Raw genomic sequence first — 26,675 nt, forward strand, 5'->3', positions numbered from 1 at the left:
TAAGACTTGGTGTTCAAAAAAGCAAAAGAAATATTATTGTATTTACCTTCAATTTCACATCTGCTTCTCCGTGAATTCCAAGGTGATATATAATCGTAAGAGAGAATTCTAGAAAGGTTGTCTTTGTATATTATTATTATTATTATTATTATTATTATTATTATTATTATTATTATTATTACAACCCTAGATGGAAAAGCAAGATGTTATAAGCCCAAGGGTTCCAACAGGGAAAAAAATACTCAAGTGAGGAAAGAAAATAAAGAAACTACAAGAGAACTAATTAACAATTAAAAAAATTAAGAATAATAACAACATTAACGCAGATCTTTCATATATAAAATATAAAAAGATATTTATGTCAGCCTGTTCAACATAAAAACATTTGCTGCATGTTTGAACGTTTGAAGTTCACACAAAATGTCATTCGAAATTTTTGTTTTCACTATCACAACTGATTTATTATTATTATTATTATTATTATTATTATTATTATTATTATTATTATTATTATTATTACTTGCTAAGCTACAACCCTAGTGGGAAAAGCAGGATGCTATAAGCTCAAGGGCCCCAACAGGGAAAATAGCCCAATGAGGAAAGGAAACAAGGAAAAATAAAATCTTTTAAGAACAGTAACAATATTTGAATAAATATTTCCTATACAAACTATAAAAACTTTAACTAAACAAGAAACAGAGAAATTAGATAGAATAGTGTGCCCGAGTGCACCCTCAAGCAAGAGAACTCTAACCCAAGACAGTGGAAGACCATGGTACAAAGGCTATGGCACTACACAAGACTAGAGAACAATGGTTTGATTTTGGAGTGTCCTTCTAGAAGAGCTGGTTACCATAGCTAAAGAGGGATTTCACTAATTTTAATGAAACTTCTTTTTTTTATATCTTGATCATAGTATAGAATCTTTGTGAGAGATTTAAGTGTCTTTTGAATAAGTAAACTTGAAAGTTCTAATTAGGATAAGATAAACATTTAGATTTGTGATAAAATCAAATCAGAGCATACTTAGCACCCTAATTAAACTCTTAGAATGCCCAAGGCATTTGAATCGAATGAACCCAGGATGATATCACATTAAGCTGAAATAATTAAGAATTAGTTAAAAGTGGCTTATTTTTCTTACTCATGTTATGTCAAGGTTTTTTTTATAGTTTATATAGGAGGTATTTATTTTAATGTTGTTACTCTTCTTAAAATATTTTATTTTCCTTTCCTCACTGGGCTATTTTCCCTGTTGGAGCCCCTGAGCTTATAGCATCCTGCTTTTCCAACTAGGGTTGTGGCTTAGCAAGTAATAATAATAATAATAATAATAATAATGATAATAATAGTACAGTACTTCGAATTTGAGGTATAGATTTAAGGCGTCTGTTTAGATGAAGAATTCGTATAGTTTTTCTTGTACACCAAGTTTGTCTACACGGGGTTTGTTGGCCTGATGCCTGGTGATCTAAGGCACAAATATGTATTATTATTATTATTATTATTATTATTATTATTATTATTATTATTATTATTATTATTAAATTATTGTTATTATTATTATCATTATTAAATGATTATTATTATTATTATTATTATTGTTATTATTATTATTATTTATTATTATTTGTAGTAGTATTATTATTATTAAATGATTATTATTATTATTATTATTATTATTATTATTATTATTATTATTATTGCTGTTGTTGTTGTTGTTGTTGTTATTGTTATTAGCTAATCTACAGCCCCAGTTTGGAAAAGCCGGATGCTATAAGCCCAGGGGCTCCAACATGGAAATATATAGCCCAGTGAGGAAAGGAAGTAAGGAAATAATTAACTACAAGAGAAGTAATGAACAATTAATAGTAACAACACTAAAATATACTTTTCACATATAAACTTTATTATAAAGCCTGTTCAACATAAAAACATCCCACTTTAACATTGTTTACATCCGGATTCTCCCGACATCTCCCTCCGACACAGACAGAGTACCACCACGTAAATAAACTTCAAGTACTGACAAAAACTGTGCAGATGCTTCAGGATAACAGACGCCTTACGTACCCTTCCATGCTATCAAAACAACAAATGCAGCCGTTTCTAGTCCACTGCAGGGCCAAGGCCTCAGATATGTCGATGTATGCCTGGGGTTTGGCCACACACACACACACACACACAGAGAGAGAGAGAGAGAGAGAGAGAGAGAGAGAGAGAGAGAGAGAGAAAGATGTGTGTGTTCATATATTCAGTATCATAGAGAGAGAAAGAGAGATGTGTGTGTCTATATATTCAGTATCAGAGAGAGAGAAAGAGAGAGAGAGAGAGAGAGAGAGAGAGAGAGAGGGGTGTTCATATATGCAGTATCATAGAGAGAGAGAGAGAGAGAGAGAGAGAGAGAGAGAGAGAGGAGAGAGAGAGTGTGTTCATATATGCAGTATCATATATATATATATATATATAGAGAGAGAGAGAGAGAGAGAGAGAGAGAGAGAGAGAGAGTTCATATATGCAGCATGCTACAAGAACTCCCATCATTCGATTATTAGTCCTTTACTTAAGATTTGCCTTTTCTAACTCTGTAACCTTTTTCACAAACTGAAAATAGAATTGGAACAATCACTGCCTCCCCCCCCCCCCCCCCGACCTGGTTCGAATTAGCTAACCGAGTAAAAGATGTTACACTCAACAAAGGTTGAACTAGACATTTCTGGGCCACTTTGAAAAAACACTTGAATTGCAAAAAAAAAAAAAAAATTCAGCTGTTTCTAGTCCTCTGCATAACAAAGGCCTCAGACATATCAATTTATGTCAGGGGTTTGACCAGTTTTCAACATCACGCTGGTCAGTGCAGATTGGTGATAATGGGAGATTTTCGTCGGATCGCTCAAAGCAAACCAACCTAGTATGGGTGGCCCTGATCATAGCGATACGGAAACCCTTTAAGTTTTAAAGGCCGCTCATGAATGGCAGAGGCAAGGGATAGCGACACTGTCTTATCAAGCAGGACAATGCTCTAGGGACTGATCATATATCATATGATCAGTACCTGAGCCCCCTCTCCACCCAAGCTAGGACCAAGGCGGGCCAGGCAATGGCTGCTGATGACTCAGCAGATAGACCTATAAGTTCCCCCAACACCCCCAACCTTAGCTCACAAGGATGGTGAGGTTGCAGCGACCAAAGAAACCAACAAGGTTGAGTGGGACCCGAACCCCATTCTAGCGTTCATTAGTCAGGAACGTTGCCGCATCGGCCACCACAACACATTCTCTCTCTCTCTCTCTCTCTCTCTCTCTCTCTCTCTCTCTCTCTCTCTCGCATACTTCATTCACCACGTTAAGGTATCCTCACTCAGAAATGGTTCCATGTTATAACACTGATATAGCAAAGTGAACCTTTGTTCATTTTTCCCATGATTTGCTTCACTTTTTTTTTCAAATCAGAGAATCCCAAGTTTTCAACAATTAATCAAAAGAAATTTTTAGTATTAAGAAAAAAGGAAGTCGACCACATCTCTGTTTATCTTCCTGGTGTAACCAAGCGTATACTGGTAGTACCTTTTGATTATTATTATTATTATTATTATTGTTGTTGTTGTTGTTACTAGCTAAGCTACAACCCCAGATGGAAAAGCAGGATGCTATAAACACAACAGCCTCAAGAGGAATTTCCATTAGTCTATAACTTTAATTCCTTACGTTAATTTGTTTATATTGTTTTGGGGGAATATGGATGACCATCTAAAACCCATGAAGCGAAAATGATACTGAATTTAAGTATATAAATATATATATATATATATATATATATATATATATATATATATTAAAGGGTAAAATCCACAGGAAACAGGAAAGGAAAAGACCAGGTACCAAGCGCTTTCGTGTATTACGTACACTTTGTACCCTGAAGAAGTGTACGTAATACACGAAAGCGCTTGGTACCTGGTCTTTTCCTTTCCTGTTTCCTGTGGATTTTACCCTTTAGTATATGTCACGTGCAGTTTTGTGACTGATAAGTAATATATATATATATATATATATATATATATATATATATATATGTATATATATAATAGCTTGAATGAAGATTCATAATCTATGTGTATATTTCTTTAAATAACTTGTGCAAGGTTTGAGGTCATTTGAGGTCACTCTAGGTGTGAGTCACAATGGTGACCTCCTTCAGGTCGACGACGCCCCGCAACATAGACTTGATTCTGTGCATCCACGCCCTTCCATTAAGGTCTGTCAAGAGGCCAAGTCTGAGAGGTATATTCTCCTCTTACTCCTTTTTTGATAAATTCTTTCGTTAATTAAAAGATATTTTCTTATATACAGTGTTATTTTCTGCTTATTTTCTTATCATATACAGTGTCATTTTCTGCTTATTTTTTTATCATATACAGTGTCATCTTCTGCTTATTTTCTTATCATATACAGTATCATCTTCATGATGACCCTCTGCTGTGTGATAGCCATGAAAAATCCCTCTAAATTTTGGTAACTGTATACTTAAAATTACTGTCCCTTTTGAATCGAATTGAATATAAAATTGATGCCTTAAGCCGAGCCCTGGGGCATCAAAGGCCATTCGGCGCATTACAATGCACATATGATCAGCCCCCAAGCTAGTATCAAGGAAGGCCAGGCAATGGCTGCTGACGACTCAGCAGATAGACCCATAAGCTCCCCAAACCCCCCCCCCCCTATCTTTAGCTCACAAGGATGGTGAGGTTGCAGCGACCAAAGGAACTAACGAGTTTAAACAGGACTCTAATCCCAGTCTGGCGTTCACCAGTCAGGGACGTTACCACATCGGTCACCGCAACCAATCGCACCACTTTCACACAATAGCATCTAAATGTGAAATAAAAATGGATTAAAAGGATTAATAAAATTAAAGCTCTTGATATAACCCAATATTCTGGATACATTTTTTTTCAAGTTCAGGGTATTACAGTTTTCCCCCAGTATATCTCTTAAAGGTCTGTCCTGGAGTACATGTGTCTACTTTTGTCAGAGTTCGAAGCTCTTGTTCTACCACCTTCAAACCAGTCACTTCAGCACAGATAAGGAGTAAACTAACTTATCCTTGCATCCCATTATTATTATTATTATTATTATTATTATTATTATTATTTGCTAAGCCACAACCCTAGCTGGAAAAGCAAGATGCTATAAGCCCAGGGACTCCAACAAGGAAAATAGCCCAGTGAGGAAAAGAAACAAGGAAAAATAAAATATTAAGAACAGTAACTACATTATAATAAATATTTCCTATATAAACTATAAAAAACTTTAACAAAACAAGAGGAAGAGAAATTAGAATAGTGTGCCCGAGTGTACCCTCAAGCAAGAGAACTCTAACCCAAGACAGTGGAAGACCATGGTACAGAGGCTATGGCACTATCCAAGACGAGAGAACAATGGTTTGATTTTGGAGTGTCCTTCTCCAAGAAGAGCTGCTTACCATAGGTAAAGAGTCTCTTCTATCCTGGTTTGATTTTGGAGTGTCCTTCTCCTAGAAGAGCTGCTTACCATACCTTAAGAGTCTCCTCTACCCTTACCAAGAGGAAAGTAGCCACTGAACAATTACAATGCAGTAGCGAACCCCTTGGTAAAGAATTTAACGCCAATTATTGTACCTTTTCATATGTCGTCTTGCTTCTCACCATTATTGTTGTTTGTCATCTCAACGTTATGCATATAACATATGCAGCTCTTCCAAAATTCATGACTTACGTGTGAGTCATTCATCTATTTTATTCAATGAGAAGTAAACAGTGATTGTGTTTATTCTGTCTCCTGATATTCCTTTTGACAGACTCACAAGTGATCATATTACACCGATATATTATACTCAACATATGTATTATCTTTTCTTACGTTCCAATTTAACAATAAAAAGGAAATTTTTAGATATCTGTTATTAAGGAATAAGTGTTGAATTTCCTCTTAGGTCTTCTATTTCAAGAAGTCTAACAAGAAAAGTGCCAATAAGCGTCTCTGCCCCTTTATCAGGCTGAGCAACAACGAAGCCATCCTTATTTATCTTGTAGTTGATTAATCTTCCCTCTCCTTGCCCAATAAAGTCCATATTCATCTGGTTGTGTAATACATCACTCGAAGGACTTCGGTAACCCTGTGTGAGGTTATCATTCACGGCACTGTGAGACCAGCTAGTTCCAATATCAAAGTTACCTCCGACAATTCTACTCTCTCAATGAGTTAACTGCTGCTCTGTAACAGTTCAGTGGCTACTTTCCTCTTGGTAAGGGTAGAAGAGACTCTTCAGCTATGGTAAGCAGTTCCTATAGGAGGACACTCCAAAATAAAACCAGGGTAGAAGAGACTCTTTCTCTATGGTAAGCAGTTCTTCTTGGAGAAGGACACTCCAAAATTAAACCAGGATAGAAGAGATTCTTTAGCTATGGTAAGCAGCTCTTCTAGGAAAAGGACACTCCAAAATCAAACCAGGATAAAAGAGACTCTTTAGCTATGGTAAGCAGTTCTTCTTGGAGAAGGACACTCCAAAATCGAACCAGGATAGAAGAGACTCTTCAGCTGTGGTAAGCAGCTCTTCTAGGAGAAGGACACTCCAAAATCAAACCAGGATAGAAGAGACTCTTTAGCTGTGGTAAGCAGCTCTTCTAGGAGAAGGACACTCCAAAATCAAACCAGGATAGAAGAGACTCTTTAGCTGTGGTAAGCAGCTCTTCTAGGAGAAGGACACTCGAAAATCAAACCAGGATAGAAGAGACTCTTCAGCTGTGGTAAGCAGCTCTTCTAGGAGAAGGACACTCGAAAATCAAACCAGGATAGAAGAGACTCTTCAGCTGTGGTAAGCAGCTCTTCTAGAAGGACACTCGAAAATCAAACCAGGATAGAAGAGACTCTTTACCTATGGTAAGAAGCTCTTCTAGGAAAAGGACACTCCAAAATCAAACCAGCAGGATAGAAGAGACTCTTTAGCTGTGGTAAGCAACTCTTCTAGAAGGACACTCCAAAATCAAACCATTGTTCTCTAAGTCTTGGGTAGTGCCATAGCCTCTGTACCATGGTCTTCCACGGCCTTGGATTAGAGTTCTCTTGCTTTAGGGTACACTCGGACACGCTATTCTATCTTATTTGTTTTCCTCTGGTTGTATAGAAGTTTTTATAGTTTATATATGAAAGATTTATTTTAATGTTATTATTCTTGAACATCTCGTAGTTTATTTCCTCATTCCCTTTCCTCACTGGGCTATTTTCCTTGTTGGAGCCCTTGGGCTTATAGCATCCTGTTCGGACTAGGGTTGTAGCATAGCAAGTAATAATGATGATGATAATAATAATAATAATAATTATTATAATAATAATAATAATAATAATAATAATAATAATAATAATAATAATTTTAGGCATCCCTTTACATTGGTTTTGTCAATTACACCAACTGACTAACCTTGGATAAAATACCACGCAAATTTCTATTGTTGTTATTATTATTATTATTATTATTATTATTATTATTATTATTATTATCATTATTATTATTATTAAATGCTAAGCTACAACCCTAGTTGGAAAAGCAGGATGCTATAAGCCCAGGGGCCCCAATGCAGAATGCGTACGTATTTAGAAAATAAGATAGGATAAGATCTTGAAAACATCTAGACGTAGATGCTTATATTCTCGTACATAATCTAGAGGGGCACTCAGTACAAGGTAGACCTCCGCTGTTGAAGCTTATTTCTTGACCTTTTGTTCGACGTTGACCTTGGCCTTTAACCTTAACATGTATTAATTGGCGTGGATTTTCATACACTAGAATATGAACCAAGTTTGAAGTCACTATGACAACGATGTCCAAACTTATGGCTGATTACGTGAATAGAACATTTTGCTTGACCATGACCTTAACCTTTGACCTTGACCTTCCAAAATTTAATAATTTCAAGCTTTTTACATAACAGTTAATCCCTGCAAGTTTCATTACTCTGCGATTGAAATTGTGCCCAGAAAGCTGTTCACAAACAAACACACACATCCAGGGGTGAAAACATAACTTTCTTCCAACTTCGTTGGCGGAGGTAATAATTATACCTCATAGCCATCATATTTACTAAATATATGTACAATGGAGCATTACTGGCGAGGATGAATTAGTTATTATTATTATTATTATTATTATTATTATTATTATTATTATTATTATTATTATTATCATGATTATTATTATTATTTCTATTACTACTAGCTAAACTACAACCCTAGTTGGAAAGGCAAGATGCTACAGGCCCAAGGGCTCCAACAGAGAAAAATAGCCCAGTGAGGAAAGGAAATATATAAACAGTATAAGAAGAAATGAACAATTAGAATAGAATATTTTTTTTAAATTAACAACATTAAAACAGACACTTCATATATATATATATGTATATATATATATATATATATATATATATGTATATATATATATATATATATATATATATATGTATATATATATATATATATATATATATACATATATATATATATATATATATATATAAACCGAGGTATGATTATCTCGGTGTGGGAAATTCCAATCCGAACTAAGTGATTCCAGGGACCTTGACGAACAATGACACAGACAAACTCGCAGACAGAACTTGTGACGTCATTCAGTTCTTATAGAAAGAACCACATCACTGTCATTGCCACTTGCATTCTGGCATTGATGTTAAGCTGAGAGAGAGAGAGAGAGAGAGAGAGAGAGAGAGAGAGAGAGAGAGAGAGAGAGAGAGAGAGAGAGAGAGAGAGAGAGGGATGACCTTGTTTAGTAGTCATGTCATGTAGTGTTGGATAAAGGAGGCTTTTCCTTGAGAAAACTCCTCACCATTGTTTCTTCTATATGTCTCGTGTTGATTTTATATTCCTCACCATTTCTTCCTTATGTCTCTGAGAGGCTTATAAAGAAGATGTAGGATGCATTATATATATATATATATATATATATATATATATATATATATATATATATATATATACATATACGTATATATATAATATATATATATATATATATATATATATATATATATATATATATATATATACACTAGTATATCTGGCCTATTCTTTACAGATTCTTCTCTGTCCTCATTCACCTGACAACACTGAGATCACCAAACAATTCTTCTTCACCCAGATGGTTAACTACTGCATTGTAATTGGTCAGTGGCTACTTTCTTCTTGGTAAGGATAGAAGAGACTCTTTAGCTATGGCAAGCAGCTCTTCTAGGAGAAGGACACTCCAAAATCAAACCATTGTTCTCTAGTCTTGGGTAGTGCCATAGCCTCTGTACCATGGTCTTCCACTATCTTGGGTTAGAGTTCCTTGCAGTATCTTCCTTATCTCTTCCTTATATTTTTCTTCCTTACCTCATAATTCTATCTAATTTTATCTCTCCTACAGATGTTACGTATCCTATTAATATTCCTCCCAGTTTCTCCTTCATCCTCACACAGACATCTTCCCTCTGTTATTCACTAGGGTCGCATGCATGTCTTTCTATCAATATTCACTTCTAGACATTGCATGGACATCCATTTTGCCCCAGCACTTCACGTCAGCTGATCATGTCAAAAACGTCATTAAACGTCATTGCTTGAGGGTACACTTTCTATTTTATTTCTCTTCTTCTTCATTTGTTAAAGATTTTGTAGTTTATATAGGGAATATTTATTTTAATATTGTTACTTTTCTTAAGATATTTAATTTTTCGTTTTTTTTTCCCTTTCCTCGCTGGGCTATTTTCCCTATTGGAGCCCCTGGGCTTGTAGCATCCTGCTTTTCCAACTATGGTTTTAGCTTAGCAATTGATAATAATAATAATGATAATAATAATAATAATAATAAATACCATCCTTTTTATCATTATTTCCGGATTTATTTTGCCATTAGTGGCAAAAATTACAGGATGGAAAGCTCAAAACGTTTCGTCACCAGTAAAGAACAGACGGGCCGTATGAAAGTTGTCAAAGGATAATCATAAGACTCTCTTAAAGGCCTATCATTAAGTTCAAAGGCAAAAGAAGGACTCTCTTAAAAGTCCAAAAAAGGGACCTTCAAATGTGCCAGTGCAAAACAAGGCAAGGGCAATTTAAGGGTCCATTAAAATGCTCATCATTAAGTTTAAAGGAAAAATAAGGACTTTCTTAAAAGTCCAAAAAATGGACGATCAAATGTAGCAGTGAAAAACAAGGCAAGGGCAGTTTAAGACCCCCCTTAAAAGGCCTATCAATAAGTTAAAAGGCAAAAGAAGGACTCTCTTAAAAGTCCAAAAAAAAAAAAATGGACGATCAAATGTGCCAGTGAAAAACAAGGCAAAAGCAGTTTTTCCTATTATATAATGCGTTGGAGAGAAGCATTGAATCGAATACAATGAATTTGGTTACTACTGCATCCAGCACAGACGACCTGAATGCAGTGACATCCTCCGTTCGTTGTTTAACCACAAAGCAAAGACAGTAAAGCGGTGTTTACACGGCCGAATGGTTCGTCGAACTCGGTTGTCGAACCTGCTTATCAGATAGTTTGAAAAGGGAGAGTCAGTCACAAATGAATAAGGTTTGTGAACAATAAAGTCCCGCCCACATAAGTCAGGCGAGAACAGACTTTCTTCGAACCGTTCGATAAGCGTGTTCGACAACCAAATACCCCCGTTCGCACGTTCGAACATCACTTCAAACACTAGTCGAACCGCGTTTGACGAACCGTTCGACAACCAAATACCCCGTTTACACGTTCGAACATCACTTCAAACACTAGTCTAAAGTTGAACCCCGTTCGACAACCAAATACCCCGTTCACACGTTCGAACATCACTTCAAACACTAGTCTAAAGTTGAACCCCGTTCGACAACCAAATACCCCGTTCACACGTTCGAACATCACTTCAAACACTAGTCAAAAGTCGAACCCCGTTCGACAACCAAATACCCCGTTCACACGTTCGAACATCACTTCAAACACTAGTCGAAAGTCGAACCGCGTTCGACGAACCGTTCGACAACCAAATACCCCGTTTACACGTTCGAACATCACTTCAAACACTAGTCAAAAGTCGAACCCCGTTCACACGTTCGAACATCACTTCAAACACAAGTCGAACCGCGTTCGACGAACCGTTCGACTGTGTAAACCAAGGAAGCACCGAGGACATAACTAGCATCCCTCGTCTTACGTAATGCATCGCGTCATACGCAACTTCCTTAATTTAGACCATTACGTCCAATGACCCAGGAGGAGCAGCTCCAGAAAGGAGCGGGGTGGAGACGATGTTCGCTCCCTCCTAAACCATTGTTGTCATTAGGATCACATTACGTCAGTGTCTGCACGAGTGTTCAAGTGCCTCCTAACGTATATTTATCCTTTGTTTTGACCTTGGTAAGACTTTATCCAAACATGTTAGTTATTATCTTCCTCGGTCTCTTTATGCATAATTGTCAATTACTAGATCTTATTGCGTAACTAGAAAAGCACTCTCAGAGTGCAGACCTCCGCCGTGGCAGATTATTTTTCGAAACCAGCTTGCCTTTTCCAGAATCAATTTAAACCGTTGGCGTATTTGAAGTCTTGTGTGACAACCATGTGCGAACTTGGGGTTAAAGTTACGGTTGGTCTGGTCGACATTTTGCTCGGCCTTGACCTTGACCTTTGACCTAGGTCTTTCAAAATTAAATCACTACCACGTCTCAGCAGAACAGTTAATCCCTGAAAGTTTCACTACTCTATGAGTAAGATTGTGGCCTGGAAGTTGTTTACAAACAGACAAACAGGGGCGAAAACATAACCTCTTCCCAACTTCGTTGGCGGAGGTAACTAGTCGAGATGAAAACTTAATCCAGCTGATAGTGTCATCAGCGTTCTTATTAAATGCTCGTGGGAAATACGGAAGCAATTATAGTTCGTTTGTTTTACCTCATGATGACTGAAAATCATTTTATCTGTATCATCTTTATCATCATTTTCATCTCCTACGCCTATTGACGCAAAGGGCCTCGGTTAGATTTCGCCAGTCATCTCTATCTTGAGCTTTTAATTCAATACTTCTCCATTCACCATCTCCTACTTCTCGCTTTATAGTCCTCAGTCATGAAGGCCTGGGCCTTCTAACTCTTGTAGTGCCATGTGGAACCCAGTTGAAAGTTTGGTGAACTAATCTCTCTTGGGGAGTGCGAAGAGCATCCCCAAACCATCTCCATCTACCCCTTCATCATGATCTCATCCACACATGGCACTCGAGTAATCTCTTGTCAGTCAGGTAAACTTGTGCGACACAGGGACTTCAAATGTCTTCAAATGTCTTCCCTTTTGTTTATATATGGCAAAAGGTTCTTTATTGCTTTATTTGAGTTAAGAATATTTGAGAAACTTGGCTCATATGATCGATTAATATACCGATGTTGAAACTAAAGCCAAAGCAATGGGTTAGAAAACTATTGTAATTGTTTAATTAATGAGAATGCTTGATCTGCCTAATGAAGCAATTAGATCTGCTTAATAAATTAATTAGTTTGAAACACTAACATTTCCGGAATTCAATTATTATCATCATCATCATCATCATCATCATTAATATTATTATTATTAATAATAATAAATAATAATAATATTATTATTAATATTATTATTATTATTATTATTATTATTGCTATTAATAATAATAATAATAATAATAATAATAATAATATTATTATTATTATTATTATTATTATCATTATTATCATCATCGAAGTTAAGGCTGCACTGCCTTAACAAATAAGTGTTAGTATATCAGTCTTGTTATTTTCTAAAGAGAATTTAAAGCAAGTTTTAGGTTAATGTAATATACAGTAAATCCTCATTGAAAATAATTTCGTCTGCCCTTTACTGGGAAAGTTAGTACCTTTTTTTTTTAAGAGGCGATCCAGCTGTTATCATTCAGTAATTTTTGACCTACTACTACTACTACTACATTGAGGAACTACTACTACCACCATGGTAGTATTTTCTCAATGTAATAGTAGTAGTAGTAGTAGTAGTAGTAGTAGTAGTTCAAACATTACTGAATAACAATTGCTCTGACGCCTCGAAAAAGGGTACTAACTTTCTCAGTAAAGGTCAGACTACTACTACTACTACTACTACTACTACATTGAGGAACTACTACTACCACCATGGTAGTATTTTCTCAATGTAGTAGTAGTAGTAGTAGTAGTTCAAACATTACTGAATAACAATTGCTCTGACGCCTCGAAAAAGGGTACTAACTTTCCCAGTAAAGGTCAGACTACTACTACTACTACTACTACTACTACTACTACTACTACTACTACATTATGCACCCTACCTAACATGACTGTCCTCGCTTTGAATATCTATGGTTTTATATCCTACTGTAGTTTGTAATGCATTTCTATACAGTACACGAAACAGGTCCTATGACCTTCAACATATTGTATTCTACAGATCCACATGCAAATGAATAAATGATTCATTGTTAATGTGTATGATCCTTTTACCTCCTTTGTTGTCTTCTAAAAAGCCAGGTCACCAGCCGCCCGTTGAGATACTACCACTAGAGAGTTATGGGGTCCTTTGACTGGCCAGACAGTATTACATTGGATCCTTCTCTCTGGTTACGGTTCTTTACCTACACAGACACCGAATAATCTGGCCTATTCTTTACAGATTCTCCTGTCCTCATACACCTGACAACACTGAGATTACCAAACAATTCTCCTTCACCCAAGGGGTTAACTACTGAAATGTAATTGTTCAGTGGCTACTTTCCTCTTGGTAAGGGTAGAAGAGACTCCTTAGCTATGGAAAGCAGCTCTTCTAGGAGAAGGACACTCTAAAATAAAACCATTGTTCTCTAGTCTTGGGTAGTGACATAGCCTCTGTACCATGGTCTTCCACTATCTTGATTTAGAGTTCTCTTGCTTGAGGGTACACTCGGGCACACTTTTCTATCTATTTTCTCTTCCTCTTGTTTCGTTAAATTTTTTATAGTTTATATAGGAATTATTTATTTTCAATGTTTTTACTGTTCTTCAAATATTCTATTTTCCCTTCTTTCCTTTCCTCACTGGGCTATTTTCCCTGTCGGGGCCCCTGGGCTTATAGCATCCTACTTTTCGAACTAGGGTTGTAGCTTAACATTTAATAATAATAATAATAATAATGATAATAATAATAATAATAATAATAATAATAATAATTATTATCATTATTATTATTATTATTATTATTATTATTATTATTATTATCATTATTATGAGTTAACCTACAACTCTAGTTAGAAAAGCAGGATGGTAAAAACCCCAGGGGTCCAACAGGGAAAAGTAGCCCAGTGAGGAAAGGAAACAGGGAAATAAATACATAACAAATGAAGTAATGAACAATCAAAAATAAACTATTTGAAAAACAACAACATTAAATAATAATAAACGTTCCCGAGGTCAAATTGGGCGTTCAATTGAAACGTTTACGAAGTCTTAATCGACACCGAAAAAAATATCTATTTCTATTTACCATAACTCCGGTTCTTTCACGCAGTAGTTGTCATTTCCTGTTGACGTCATGGGTGTTTTGAAGATATTTTCTTGTGGTTTAAATGTTCAGCTGTTTATTTTCGTCATGTAACTGGGAATAAGTCGAATGCCTGTTTTATTTTGTTAGTATAAATCTTATTCGTTCTTGAATCTGCGAGTGTGTGTATATATATATATATATATATATATATATATATATATATATATATATAGCCTATATATATATATATATATATATATATATATATATATATATATATATATATATGTATATATATACATATATATATATATATATATATATATATATATATATATATATATATATGTATATAAATATATATAATATATATATACATGAATTATTATTATTATTATTATTATTATTATTATTATTATTATTATTATTATTACTACTAGCCAAGCTACAACCCTAGTTGGAAAAGCAAGATGCTATAAGCCCAAGGGCTCCAATAGGGAAAAATAGCCCAGTGAGGAAAGGAAATGAGGAAATAAATAAATGACGAGAACAAATTAACAATAAATCATTCTAAAACAGTAACAACGTCAAAAAACATATGTCCAATATAAACTATTAACACTGTATATATATATATATATATATATATATATATATATATATATATATATATATATATATATATATATATATATGCAGAAGAACCACAGGGAAAATGAAAATACGAAATATACACTTAAGTCGTGATACTTCCTCTGAGGAAGTATCACGAAACTAGTCAGGGCTTAAGTGTATATTTCGTATTTTCATTTTCCCTGTGGTTCTTCTGCATCTGAGCATCACGTTTTCCTGTGATTTTTACGCATGTATATATATATATATATATATATATATATATATATATATATATATATATATATATATATATATTTATATATATATATATATATATATATATATACATATATTACTTTTTTTATATGACTCAAACGAAGGCCTGATTCTTCGTATTAATGCATCATGAAGTGTCACTATCTCGCCTGATCGTCAAACCTAGCGGACCGGTGCCAAAATTCCCAGGTTAAAAATAACACGTTTAAATGGGTAACGAAATATACAAATATCTCGGATTTTACTCCACGACACCAGATTCAACTTTCCGCCGGCTTGAACATTATTATTATTATTATTATTATTATTATTATTATTATTATTATCATTAATATGTGTTTATTATTTTGTTCCTCCTAAACACACAAAAGTTCTCAATAGTCACTTTTCTTAAGTTTGAACTTCAAAAAGTTCAAACTTGCAGGAAATGTTTTTATATTGAAGGGGCTGTCAAAAGTCTTTTTACATAGTTTATGTATGAAATATGTGTTTTGATATTGTTACTGTTTTTAGATTGTTTGATTTTAATTGTTAATTATTTCTCATATCGTTTATTTATTTCCTTTCCTCACTGGGCTATTTTTCCTTACTGGAGCCCTTGAGCTTATAGCATCTTGCTATTCCAACTAGGGTTGTAGCTTAACTAATAATAATAATAATAATAATAATAATAATAATAATAATCTATTCTCATTCTGCATCATCAGAATGAAAATAGAATAGACAATAGATAAACAAGAGCTTACATTATAGGCTATGCCATGCTTGGAAAAATTATTCCTCCAAGATGCCACGGCCTGTGATCAGTTCGAGGACCATCGTACAAAAGCTACGACCTTGAATGAGGCTAGCTTTTGGCCGCATTTTGATCTTAATGTTTTTATTATTCTCTCTCAGAACTGACGCCATGAAGAGAAGTCTAGCTTGGCATAAGCCGGTGTGTGTGTGTGGCACAGAGCTGAAGTATTCCTCTCCTTTTCTGGAGTTGAATTTACCTCAATTCTTCTTCTGTTATGTGGCTTTATTTCACATCTCACAAGTTTAAAAGGGAATTTCTTATTTTCAATTTCTTATCAGTAAATACAACTAATTTTTGGCTTTATTTCACATCTCACAATTTAAAAAAAAAGTTAATTTCTTATTTTCAATTCCTTATCAATAAATAAAAATAATTTTTTGCTCTATCTTAAACCTCACTAGTTTGAAAAAAATTTTAATTTCTTTTTTCAATTCCTTATCTATAAATACAACTAATTTTTGGCTTTATCTTAAACCTCAGTAGTTTAAAAAAAGTTAATTTCTCTTTTTCAATTCCTTATCAATAAATACAACTAATTTTTGGCTTTATCTCACATCTCACAAGTTTTTTAAAAAAAATTTATTTCTTATTTTCAATTCCTTATCAATAAATACAACTAATTTTTCGCTTTATCTAACATCTCACAAGTTTAAAAAACTTAATTTCTTATTTTGAATTCCTTATGAATAAATATAACTAATTTTTGGCTTTATCTAACATCTCACAAGTTTAAAAAAAGTTAATTTCTTATTTTGAATTCCTTATAAATAAATATAACTAATTTTTGGCTTTATCTAACATCTCACAAGTTTAAAAAAAGTTCATTTCTTATTTTCAATTCCTTATCAATAAATATAACTAATTTTGTTGCTTTAACATCTCACAAGTTTAAAAAAAGTTAATTTCTTATTTTCAATTCCTTATCAATAAATACAACTGATTTTTTGGCTTTATCTAACATCTCACAAGTTTAAAAAAAATTAATTTCTTATTTTCAATTCCTTATCAATAAATACAACTAATTTTTTGGCTTTATCTAACATCTCACAAATTTAAAAAAAAGTTAATTTCTTATTTTCAATTCCTTATCAATAAATATAACTAATTTTTGGCTTTATTTAACATCTCACAAGTTTAAAAAAAAGTTAATTTCTTATTTTCAATTCCTTATCAATAAATACAACTAATTTTTGGCTTTATCTAACATCTCCCAAGTTTAAAAAAAGTTAATTTCTTATTTTCAATTCCTTATCAATAAATATAACTAATTTTCGCTTTATCTAACATCTCACAAGTTTAAAAAAAAAGTTAATTTCTTTTTTTTCAATTCCTTATCAATAAATACAACTAATTTTTTGCTTTATCTAACATCTCACAAGTTTAAAAAAAAGTTAATTTCTTATTTTCAATTCTTTATCAATAAATATAACTATTTTTTGGCTTTATCTCACAAGTTTAAAAAAAGGGAATTTCTTATATTCAATTCCTTATCAATAAATATAACTAATTTTTGGCTTTAACATCTCACAAGTTTTAAAAGAAAATTAATTTCTTATTTTCAATTCCTTATTAATAAATACAACTAATTTTTGGCTTATTTCACATCTCACAAGTTTAAAAAAAAGTTAATTTATTTTTTCAATTCCTTATCAATAAATACAACTATAATCTTTAGGATTCTTCAATTTAATTATAAATAGCAACGTACGTGTTGCAGAAAAATGTATTTTAAGGTACGATCACTTTTTTTGTGCAGTGTCTGCTAAAAGGAAGAAAATTCACTCGAGATATGTTGGCTATGTCCCGTCTGATAGTTTACTAGTAGACCAGCGTGGGCGGCTCGTAAAGTGTGTTTACAAGGTGAATCTCTCTCTCTCTCTCTCTCTCTCTCTCTCTCTCTCTCTCTCAGTATATATATATATATATATATATATATATATATATATATATATATATATGCATGTGTAATTGTCTATAATAAATACATTATATATATATATATATATATATATATATATACACACATATATATATATGTGTGTGTATATATATATGTGCGTGTGTGTATGTATGTATGTATGTGTGTGTTTACAGACACAACCACAGCAAAGGCGTAACGACATATTTTTTTTCCTAGAAAACTAATTACTTCACACCTTGCATAATAAGTTCAATCCTCTTTAAGAAATGATGTCATATCAGCAGGTACGGAATAGTTTCGACGAAAAAGAAAATACATGAACCTGTTGCCACATATGTATGTATGTATGTATGTATGAATGTATGCAGAGCGAAAACGTATTTGTCTGTTTTAACTGAGTGGTCTGGTTACGTTCAGATGATGGATATTTCGAGAAGAGGGGAAGACGATGACGTATATTTGCTAAACTTGTCTCTGTTTTTAGATTCTTGCCGCTATACTTAACTCCTCCGGCTTCCCTTCTTAATGAATAGAATCAGTTGGCTGTTTACTGTTCTTAAGATATTTTATTTTAACGGTTCATTAATTATCATATGGTTTATTTATTTATTTTCCTCACTGGGCTATTTTTCCCTTGTTGGAGCCCTTGGGCTTACAGCATACTGCTTTTCCTACTAGTTTTAGCTTAGCTAGTGATAATAATAATGATAATAATAATAATAATAATAGTAGTAGTAATAAAACTCATAATAATGTTTATACCTCACGATCGACATTCATCTTCATTGTTATTTGGAAGAGTTTTGTCACTGTTTGTCAATTGGATTAGTTTAATCAAATGAAAATCAAAACACAATGATTCTTAATCACTGTCAGAAGGAAATCATAACTCGCATTGCTATATAGATATGAATAATTACTTGGTGAAACTCCAACTCGATCGTCTATCACAGACACTAAAACTAGACACCTGGAGTCCCAATAAGGTAGTTTCCTTCGAGTCAACAATGTGTTTAAGTGAACATTGAGGAGTAGCAATACCTTTCAAGTGGACCTTCTTCCTCCACCACTCCTCGGGATCTCTGCTCCTGATCGGCTCCTGCGAGTAAATCCGCGCTAAGTAGGATGTAGGAGTAAACCGACGCTCACAGAAATTGATAAACACTGCTAAGGAGGACTGTATTCAAGGGGATTTAATGTAGGAATATTAGTGGCGAAAGGTACACGGCCTCCTTCCCTGAGAGGCGGCCGCTGGTGAAGTAATGCCTTTATATTTGGTGGAGGGGCTGTGAAGCTATTCCCGCGACCTGACGTAGACCAACTGACTCACAGCCACTCCCTCCTCTATGCCTCGCCGGGCCCGTTACCCCCTGGTAGCTCCCACGGCCTATAGGGGCTCCCCCTTCCCTCCTACGGCCCTCTCCCTATCTTTGCAACCTTCTATCTGTTACCTCCCCCCCCTCCTCTTTCTACTTTCTCACACACGTACATACAGTCATAACGCATTCATTCATTCTTTCACTTATCGTCTGACGTGATCCCCGTGCTGTTATTGTTGAAAAGCTTCACACCATCATTGAATTGGCTTCTGCCGTCAACACACTCAAACTCTCTTGGCATGTTGGAGCTTTTCAACGTCATGCGGTTGTCTCGACAATTATGCGCGTTCGCAAGAGACTTAATTAAGCAGAATTACACTTAGAAAGTTTATCTCTCTGTTGACATTGAAATTGGTTGCTAGTGGTGTCCGTATAGCCGCTGGTGTTCTAATATCTTGGAGTGATAATGCTCTGACCTTCCAAATTAATGGGGCTTGAGCCACCTCACTTAAGGATGCGTTCAAATGATAGTACAACAGTAGTAAGAGATTAGCACGTTTAAATTTCGTTACATATGGTTCATTTTATATCGTGTTAATTATTGTGTTAATTTTACTCTTAATTTTATATCAATTTATATTCAATTTAATTTGTTATTTATTCACATAATCGAAGGCTATATGTGTTAATTTTACTCTTGGTTTTATATGAATTATATATTTTATTTCATTTGTCATTCATTCACATAATCGAAGATTATATGTGTTAATTTTACTGTTAAATTTTATATCAAATTTTATACTTAATTTCATTTGTTCTTCATCCAAATAGTCGAAGGCTGTTTTTTAATTTTACTCTTAATTTTATATCAATTATACATTAACTTAACATTGTTATTCGTCCGCGCGCGCGCGCGCGCGCGAGAGAGAGAGAGAGAGAGAGAGAGAGAGAGAGAGAGAGAGAGAGAGAGAGCGCACCAACAGTACTATATGTGGTTATTCAGTATCACAATTGTAATTTGAAATGATAACATAACGCTACACATATCTTATAACATAATTGTCGTATCAACAGGATACTTATTATGAATGTGGTCTTTCTATTAATATGGAAGCATGTAAAGAAGAAATTGAAAATCTCTCAAAATCTATATTGGAATCGGCACAAGAGATAGGTGGAAAAGTTCCTAAAAAAAGAACAAGGAAAACTATCAGAAAACACCGAAAAAACTAATAAATAAAATCAAAGAGAGGTCAAATAGAATTAGCAGAACTGCCCAAAACAATAAATAAACTAAAAACTCTAAAGACATTTGTAAATACAATCAGACCAAAATTGAGGAAACACTAAACAAATGAAGAGGACTTGGAACAGGACACCAACAGATATTAGACATTTGTAAACACAATCAGACCAAAATTGACGAAACACTAAAGAAAGGAAGAAGCATCAAGTTAATGAAAAGAAGATTTGGAACAGGGCACAAACATATTTGCTTTAAAGGATATCATCGGAAATATAAACAAAAGAGATGGAGTGATAAATATTGCAGAGGATTTCTATAAAATAGCGATATAAGAAATAACTTGGCCAAAGAAATAATGAAACACCTGAGCAGGTACCAAAAGTAGCAGTAGAGTTAATAAAAGCATTAAAATGCATGAAAAGAGTCAAAGCAGCAGGAGAAGATGGCCTAACAATTGATTTAATAATAGATGGAAGAGATTTCATAGCAGTAAAGCTTGCTGATCTTTACACAAAGTATCTTGCCAGAATGATCTATGCCTACAGCTTGGAAAAACTTTATCATTATACTAATTCACAAAAAAAAAGGGAGACACAAAGGACCTGAAAAATTACTGCCTAATAAATTTACTTCCATTAATATACAAAATATTTACTAAGATTATATTAGGCCGAATAGAAAGACAGCTAGACTTTAATCAACCAAGAACAGGTAGGCTTTTGAAGTGAGTATTCAACAACTGACCATATTCATGTAATTAACCACCTAATAGAAAAACCAAGAGTATTATAAACCACTATGTATGGCATTTATAGACAAATATTAAAGCTTATGGTTCTGTCAAAACTTCAGCAGTAACGAAAACCCTTCAAAGTCAATGAACTGATGAATCTGATGTTAGAATACTTCAAGATATCTATACGGGTTGTACAGTGATCCTAAAACTACATCAAGCATTGCAAAATAGATTTAGTAGATTTGAGAACAAAGCCCTCAGAAGGATATCGGGAGTTAAATGGCAGGCCATGATTAAAAATGAAACTATAAGAGAGATTACTCGAGTGCCATATATGGATGAGATCATGATGAGGGGTAGATGGAGATGGTTTGGGCATGCTCTTCGCACTCCCCAAGAGAGATTAGTTCTCCAAACATTCAATTGGGCTCCACAAAGCATTAGAAGAGTTGGAAGACCCAGACCTACGTGGCTGAGGAGTATGAAGCGCGAAGTAGGAGAAGATGAATGGAGAAGCATTGAATTAAAAGCTCAAGGTAGACACGACTAGCAAAATCTAACTGAGGCCCTTTGCGTCAATAGGCGTAGGAGGAGGTGATGATGATGGTTAAACAGGGAGACCTCATCTCCCCTAAATTATTCACAGCGTGCCCAGAAGATTTTTTTTTAAGAATTTAGATTGGGAAAATGTAGAAATTAACATTAATGTAGAATTCCTTAACAACTCAAGATTTGCAGATGACGTGGTTGTATTCACTGAATACAACCACGTGCGATGGGAGGAATTGCAAAAGAAAGATTATAGAAGATTTGAATAGAAAAAAAAAAACAGAAATGTAGGACTGAAAATGAATATGAGTAGAACTAAGATAATATTTAATGGGAATGCAGAGACAACAAATAAGGGTTATGGATGAACCTCTAGAGATTGTTAATGACTATACATACTTAGGACAGACAGTAAGTGTTTGCCCAGGTCGTGAGACCGAAATTAAAGAATGATAAGCATAGTCCGGAGAACTTTTTGGTAACAAAATTATATTATGAAAATTAAAACGCCACTTTCTCTTTTTAAAGAATGTATTTAATCAAATGGTCCTACCAATATTAACTTCCTCATCAGAAACTTGGAACCTTACTAAAGCCTTAGGACTTAAGCTAGTTACAACTCTAATAGTTATGGAAAGAATAACGATGGAAATAACACCAAGAGACAGTTAAAGAGCAACATAGATACGAGATCAAACTTATGCAGAAGATATTCTAAAATCATGTAAGAGAAAAAACGGACATGGTCAGGACATATAATTAGAATGACAAATAATAGATGGACGCTAAGAATAACCGATTGTGCCCCCAGAAATCGCAAACTAAGCAAGGGAAGGAAGAGAAGACAATGTATTAACAAGCTAAAAAAATTAGCTAGTATAGACTAGCATAGACAGACCATAAAGAGACGGGAGTGGAAGGACATGCCTGAGGCTTTTGTCCTGCAGTGATGATGATTAGGACTCTACTAATATCAGTCTCCATGAGATGCGTTCGTACTTAGACCTATTAAACAGATAATAACACTGTCAAAATAATTGCCATTACGATTTGGCTCTCTGCATTGGAGCAATTTTTCAATCTCAGTCATTTAAGGCACCATTGCAATTTCACTTGAAATAGAAATCACCATTAATAACTTTATTTCCATTGACATATTATAACACTGAATAGCAGTGTGACCTATTAACATTCACTCCTTTTATTTCTTTCCTTACATTTTCTGAAACCAAGGAATATTTTGGGAAGTTTTCAAGCTACTTTTAATTACTATGGCGAGAAAATAATGTTTTGTAGGCAACTTTATTAAAGATTTTTAAAGTCCACTCGTGAATGGCAGAGGCAAGGGACAGTGACAATGCCTTATCTAGCAGAACACTGCCCTAGAGACTGACTTCACCAAACGTTCAGCTGGGCTCCACAAGGCACTATAAGAGTTGGAAGACCTAGGCCTACATGACTGAGGACTATGAAGCGTGGAGTAGATGAAGAATGGAGAAAGTATTGATTTAAAGGCTCAAAATAGGGACGACTGGCAAAATCTATCCGAGGCCCTTTGCGTCAGTAGGCATGGGGGGGGGAGATGATATATATATGATCAGTGTCCAAGCCCGCTCTCCGCCCAAACTAGGATCAGGGAAGGCCAGGCAATGGCTTCTATGACTCAGGAGGTAGTCCTTTATGCCCCCCCCCCCAAAAAAAAAAATCATTAGCTCAAAAGGATGGCGGGATTGCAGACACTACAATACACCATCGAGCTTGAGCGTGACTCGAACCCCAGCCCAGCAGATCGCCAGGCAGGGATGTTTCCAAACCACGATACATACAGTAAACTCATCTTTAATAGGGAATATTTCATTTTGTCATTGATTGTAGATGAAGTATGGTTGTAGACTTATAATTTTATGACAGTAATAATTACTTAGTAAAGTTTTTTTTTTTTTTTTGCTATCGGGTGTCAGTGGAAGACTACTTTTATTTGAGAAGATCTCTCTCTCTCTCTCTCCCAAAAAAATGAAGAAATGTATTCTCGTTTATAACAACAGTGGATGTTCGCGTAACTTCCCTGTCTTTCGAAACTCGTCTACGTACGTAAATCCTTAATCCAACGGGTAGGATATGCCTTTCGTTATGAATGGTTTTTGGGGTGTTCCTTAGACTTCGGGTTGGATATGCCTCTTTTTTTTATCTGTTCCCTTTACTTCCTTCATAGCTATTGGGATCTGCAAAAACTGTCTTTCGTTGCTGTGGCCTGATCGGTAACGTCTCTGCCTGGTGTTTCCCAGTCGGGGGTTCGAGTCCCGCTCAGACTCGTTAGTGCCATTAGTGTCTGCAACCTTACCATCCTTATGAGCTAAGGTTGGGGGGTTTGGAGGAGCCTATAGGTCTATCTGCTGAGTCCTTAGCAGCCAATGCCTGGTCCTAGCTTGGGTGGAGAGGAGGCTTGGGCGCTGATCATATAATATATGGTCAGTCTCTAGGGCATTGTCCTGATTGCTAGGGCAATGTCACTGTCCCTTGCCTCTGCCATTCATGAGCGACCTTTAAAAGGATTTACAGTTCTTGAAAAAATATTTTAGGCTCGAAGAATTTATCACGAGAGAGAGAGAGAGAGAGAGAGAGAGAGAGAGAGAGAGAGAGAGAGAGAGAGATACTTTGTACTTAATAATAATCACCATTTGGACTACAGAATCAACTTGTAGTGGTGATAGATAAGGAAATGTGCATCCAAAATCTCATATTTGTGTACCTTTGGTGGTCTACTGAAAATGTTGAAAATTTCATGTGAAGGAATTTTGAAGATGGTTTTATAATTCATCTTAAAATTGAATTTTGATGTTTATACTCATTCTTAGTTCTTATTCTAAATTTAGTACCTTTAAATCGATTTCCCATGGAGGTCGAGGTCTTTTAATTGAATTGAAAAAAAAAAAGAATTTGTATAATATAGTGATAACCTTTCTCGTAAAGCACCATTCTGATGTTTTCTTTAGCTTTATATTTTACGAATATTCTCAGTGTATTTTTGAATTATCTTCGGTCTTTTAAGATTTTTGGTGTTCAATCTACTTTGAAGAAGTGTTTTAATTCTCTCATTCTACCTTATTTCGAGTATTGTTCTGTCTGGTTTTCAGCTGCTACTGATTATTATTATTATTATTATTATTATTACTTGCTAAGCTACAACCATAGTTGGAAAAGCAGGATGCTATAAGCCCAGGGGCTCCAACACAAAAAATAGTCCAGTGAAGAATGGAAACAAGGAAAAATAAAATATTTTAAGAAGAGTAACATTAAAATGAATATCTCCTATATAAACTATAAAATCTTTAACAAAACAAGAGGAAGAGAAATGAGAAAGAATAGTGTGCCCGAGTGTACCCTCAAGCAAGAGAAGTCTACCCCAAGACAGTAGAAGACCATGGTACAGAGGCTATGGCACTACCCAAGACTAGAGAACAATGGTTTGATTTTGGAGTGTCCTTCTCCTAGAAGAGCTGCCTACCATAGCTAAAGAGTCTCTTCTACCCTGGTTTGATTTTAGAGTGACCTTTGCCTAAAAGAGCTGCTCACCATAGCTAAAGTGCCTCTTCTGACCTTACCAAGAGGAAATTGGCCAGGGTGGTAGGGTTTTTTTTTTTATCCATTTCATGTAGGACTTTTCTTTCCTCCTTGTTGACATACTAATTTTGATCATTGATACCTTATTCTGGAACATAAATACAGAATGGACAGTTCATTGTTTCACAAAAATATTTACTTCCTTGCCACCTCTATATGTATATCTGAACTTGAGCATAATCTATGGATTCCACACCAATTAACGATACCGACTCATCAAATAGTCTTACCTGTTTGTGAGATAAGGATATAAATTCTAACATTTTATTTTCCATGAACTATCTTGAAAATAAATCTTTGACAAATCTATTCTAATTTTCATGAAATATCTTGAAAATAAACTTTTGAAAAATCTATTCTAGGAATCCAAGTGATTTGTAGTTACGAGAAGAAAAGAAAGGACAATGAAATAATTATGTATGGTGAATTTATTGACCAATTTTTGCAGTTGAAGCTTATTATAGATTATGTACAATAGTGTAACAAAAGGGCAAAGCCCTCAACACTGGCATATATATATATAAAAATTGTGCAACTTATCTTAGCAGGGTGAGAAACAAAATAATAATAGGATTGCCCAATGTTAAGTATTATGACAAGATTATCTGTAAGCATTTGATATTTAATCCTAACAAGGCTTATTCTAATGATGGAGAACAAGAACAATAAGGGTATAATTCTGCATGACACCATGACACATCACTGTTCAAGGCACTTACAAAACGATACAACACGTAAATGTACAGAACATGTAGCAAGTGCACAATCATTCATACACATACAGTAAAACAATATACTGTACACCAAAAATTTAAATATCTATTTTATCTTTTTCCTTTACCTTCTCTCTCTCTCTCTCTCTCTCTCTCTCTCTCTCTCTCTCTCTCTCTCTCTCTCTCCCTCTCCCTCTCTCTCTCTCTCTCTCTCTCTCTCTCTCTCTCTCTCTCTCTCTCTCTCTCTCTCTCTCTCTGGCAACACATATACTGTATACTAGATACCTGTACACCTATATACAATATTATTTAATTTCCTAA

The 26,675-nt window shown here is 34.6% G+C and overlaps 1 protein-coding gene and 1 long non-coding RNA gene across 2 annotated transcripts in view; one reads left to right on the top strand and one right to left on the bottom strand.

The window, feature by feature from the left end:
- The window catches only part of LOC137634908 (serine/arginine repetitive matrix protein 2-like), a 121,506-nt gene extending 102,029 nt beyond the window's left edge, over positions 1–19,477 (bottom strand). The window contains 1 exon segment of the mRNA XM_068367455.1: positions 19,212–19,477. The gene's annotated coding sequence lies outside the window, so the exon portion shown is untranslated.
- The window catches only part of LOC137634909 (uncharacterized), a 178,723-nt gene that overhangs the window by 134,286 nt on the left and 17,762 nt on the right, over positions 1–26,675 (top strand). The gene's annotated exons all lie outside the window — the stretch shown is intronic.

Source organism: Palaemon carinicauda, chromosome 45 (genome assembly GCF_036898095.1).
Source record: "Palaemon carinicauda isolate YSFRI2023 chromosome 45, ASM3689809v2, whole genome shotgun sequence".
Taxonomy (NCBI): Eukaryota; Metazoa; Arthropoda; class Malacostraca; order Decapoda; family Palaemonidae; genus Palaemon; species Palaemon carinicauda.